Source organism: Rattus norvegicus, chromosome 8, assembly GCF_021556685.1.
Source record: "Rattus norvegicus strain SHRSP/BbbUtx chromosome 8, alternate assembly SHRSP_T2T, whole genome shotgun sequence".
NCBI lineage: Eukaryota > Metazoa > Chordata > Mammalia > Rodentia > Muridae > Rattus > Rattus norvegicus.
Genome location: NC_141541.1, coordinates 23,458,509 through 23,462,934, shown reverse-complemented (window position 1 = coordinate 23,462,934; position 4,426 = coordinate 23,458,509).

The following is a 4,426-nucleotide window of genomic DNA, read 5'->3' as shown; positions in this document are numbered from 1 at the left end:
TTTATGTATTTTGGCTAATGTTCTATATGTTGGGCCCCAGGAACTTTTTGGTTCCCTAGTATCTGGAACTTTCTAGCGGCTAGCCTGAGTTCTACCTTCACCACTGCTGTACACCTACTTTCAAGTTCCTGACCCTCTGTACTTCTTCCCCTTCTCCTTCTACAACTGATCCTGCCCCCCTTCCCTACCCTCCTCTCCTTCTAAGATCCGTCTCTCCCTCTACATCTGTAGATTATTTCCTGCCCTCTTCAGAGCAGGACTGTAACATTCACACTTTCATGTGGTCTTCTTTCTTTTTAAGATCCATATGGTCTATGAGTTGTATCATGAGTAATCTGAGCTAGTTTTTGGCTAGTATCCACTTATCAGTGAGTACATGCCATTTGTGTTCTTTTGTGACTGGTTTACCTCACTCCGGAGGGTCTTTTAAAGTTCTATACATTTGCCTACAAATTTTATGAGGTTACTGTTTTTAATAGCTGAGTAGTACTCCATTGTGTAAATATACCACATTTCTGTATCTATTCCTCTGTTGAGGGACATCTGGGTTCTTTCCAGCTTCTGACGATTATAAATAAGGCTGCTACAAACATAGTGGAGCATGTGTCCTTGTCATATGTTAGAGCATCTTTTGGGTATATGCCCAGGAATGGTATAGCTGGGTCCTCAGATAGCCCTATTTCAAGTTTTCTGAGGAAATGCCAGACTGATTTCCCAAGTGGTTTTATCAGGTTTTAATCCCACCAAAAGTAGAGAAGTGTTCGTCTTGCTCTACATCCTTATCCACATCTGTTGTCACCTGAGTTTTTATCTTAGTCATTCTGACTGGTATAAGGGAAAATCTCAGTGTTGTTTTGATTTTCACTTCCATGTTCACAAAGGAACTTGAACAAATAATAATAAATTACTGACACATCATCTTCTTTATATTACTGTACAATTGACACATTCATATATGTTTTTGTTCACATGAATATTTTCATTTTGCTGGGCTCATTTTTACTAATTTAGCCCATTTTCTTTTATGGGGACCAGCAAACCTAATTCCAAAATCTGTTTCAACTAGATAGTAAGGTATATCCTTTTTCTTTTTCATATATATCCTACATATACATAAATACATATTTAATAGCAAATCCTAGTGTATAAGTGTATAAGTAGCATGTGGATAAAAGTTGTGCTACTTCTAAGAAAAACTGAAGAATAGAGGATGTTCTAGTTTGCTTTCAGTTGCTGTAAAGCACTAATTAAAAACAACCTAATGAAGAACAAGATATGGCTTAAATGTTACTTTCTATCATTGAGTGAATCCAGGGCAGAGATCTGATTATAAAAAGGGAAGCAGAGACTTTGAAGAAAGGCTAGATATGGACTTTCTTCTCTGATTTCTTACCTAAGTTTTTTATACACCTGGCATCCATGTGTGAATGGATGGCCATCTACACAATGAGTTTGGTCCTCTAACTCCAAACAATAATTAAAAAAACTGTCAGTGATGCTTACAAGCATATGTGATGTCTACAATATGGTCTATAATCAAATATATGGTGAGGATGTTGTCTTTGTAGGAGTCTTTCTTCAGTGTATCACACTCTGCCTCATCAATGCTGGCAAGCTCTGGGTTATTAAGGATCTCATAGTAAAATACGGAAAAGTTAACAGCCAGTCCCTGGTGGATTGGATGTGTAGGTTGCATCTCTTTCTTGTTTGTATTAAATGCATATTTGGGACCTTTCTATCAATTGTTTATCAACAAGATACTCAATTTTAAGACAGACCTTAGACTCTGGATTAGTTTCATTGGCTATTAAATACTTATCAAACAATTTCAGTACCATGGTGCAGATGGATCTCAGTTCCTACTTCACTTTCTCCATTTGTAATGTAAATTAAATATAATGTAAATGAAATGTAAATAAACAAAGTAACCAATAAAAATATTCTGCTAAAACCAAACTATACTATGAGCATTCAAATACTGAATCCAGTAATCTATAGCTTGAGCAATAAGGATATGAATATGGCCCTGAAAGAGCTAAACACAGCTATTCATTTTTTTGTGATTTCTTTTTTTTTTTTTGTGTAATTTTTTTTTCTTTTTTTTTCTTTTTTTATTAATTTGAGTATTTCTTATATACATTTCGAGTGTTATTCCCTTTCCCGGTTTCCGGGCAAACATCCCCCTCCCCCCTCCCCTTCCTTATGGGTGTTCCCCTCCCAACCCTCCCCCATTGCCGCCCTCCCCACATAGACAAGTTCACTGGGGGTTCAGTCTTAGCAGGACCCAGGGCTTCCCCTTCCACTGGTGCCCTTACTAGGATATTCATTGCTACCTATGGGGTCAGAGTCCAGGGTCAGTCCATGTATAGTCTTTAGGTAGTGGCTTAGTCCCTGGAAGCTCTGGTTGCTTGGCATTGTTGTACTTTTGGGGTCTCGAGCCCCTTCAAGCTCTTCCAGTTCTTTCTCTGATTCCTTCAATAGGGGACCTATTCTCAGTTCAGTGGTTTGCTGCTGGCATTCGCCTCTGTATTTGCTGTATTCTGGCTGTGTCTCTCAGGAGCGATCTACATCCGGCTCCTGTCGGTCTGCACTTCTTTGCTTCATCCATCTTGTCTAATTGGGTGGCTGTATATGTATGGGCCACATGTGGGGCAGGCTCTGAATGGGTGTTCCTTCAGTCTCTGTTTTAATCTTTGCCTCTCCCTTCCCTGCCAAGGGTATTCTTGTTCCCCTTTTAAAGAAGGAGTGAAGCATTCACATTTTGATCATCCGTCTTGAGTTTCGTTTGTTCTAGGGATCTAGGGTAATTCAAGCATTTGGGCTAATAGCCACTTATCAATGAGTGCATACCATGTATGTCTTTCTGTGATTGGGTTAGCTCACTCAGGATGATATTTTCCAGTTCCAACCATTTGCCTACGAATTTCATAGACTCGTTGTTTTTGATAGCTGAGTAATATTCCATTGTGTAGATGTACCATATTTTCTGTATCCATTCCTCTGTTGAAGGGCATCTGGGTTCTTTCCATTTTATGGCTATTATAAATAAGGCTGCGATGAACAAAGTGGAGCACGTGTCTCTTTTATATGTTGAGGCATCTTTTGGGTATATGCCCAAGAGAGGTATAGCTGGATCCTCAGGCAGTTCAATGTCCAATTTTCTGAGGAACCTCCAGACTGATTTCCAGAGTGGTTTTACCAGTCTGCAATCCAACCAACAATGGAGGAGTGTTCCTCCTTCTCCACATCCTCGCCAGCATCTGCTGTCCCCTGAGTTTTTGATCTTAGCCATTCTCACTGGTGTGAGGTGAAATCTCAGGGTTGTTTTGATTTGCATTTCCCTTATGACTAAAGATGTGGAACATTTCTTTAGGTGTTTCTCAGCCATTCGGCATTCCTCAGCTGTGAATTCTTTGTTTAGCTCTGAACCCCATTTTTTAATAGGGTTATTTGTTTCCCTGCGGTCTAACTTCTTGAGTTCTTTGTATATTTTGGATATAAGGCCTCTATCTGTTGTAGGATTGGTAAAGATCTTTTCCCAATCTGTTGGTTGCCGTTTTGTCCTAACCACAGTGTCCTTTGCCTTACAGAAGCTTTGCAGTTTTATGAGATCCCATTTGTCGATTCTTGATCTTAGAGCATAAGCCATTGGTGTTTTGTTCAGGAAATTTTTTCCAGTGCCCATGTGTTCCAGATGCTTCCCTAGTTTTTCTTCTATTAGTTTGAGTGTGTCTGGTTTGATGTGGAGGTCCTTGATCCACTTGGACTTAAGCTTTGTACAGGGTGATAAGCATGGATCGATCTGCATTCTTCTACATGTTGCCCTCCAGTTGAACCAGCACCATTTGCTGAAAATGCTATCTTTTTTCCATTGGATGGTTTTGGCTCCTTTGTCAAAAATCAAGTGACCATAGGTGTGTGGGTTCATTTCTGGGTCTTCAATTCTATTCCATTGGTCTATCTGTCTGTCTCTGTACCAATACCATGCAGTTTTTATCACTATTGCTCTGTAATACTGCTTGAGTTCAGGGATAGTGATTCCCCCTGAAGTCCTTTTATTGTTGAGGATAGCTTTAGCTATCCTGGGTTTTTTGTTATTCCAGATGAATTTGCAAATTGTTCTGTCTAACTCTTTGAAGAATTGGATTGGTATTTTGATGGGGATTGCATTGAATCTGTAGATTGCTTTTGGTAAAATGGCCATTTTTACTATATTAATCTCTGCCAATCCATGAGCATGGGAGATCTTTCCATCTTCTGAGGTCTTCTTCAATTTCTTTCCTCAGTGTCTTGAAGTTCTTATTGTACAGATCTTTTACTTGCTTGGTTAAAGTCACACCGAGGTACTTTATATTATTTGGGTCTATTATGAAGGGTGTCGTTTCCCTAATTTCTTTCTCGGCTTGTTTCTCTTTTGTATAGAGGA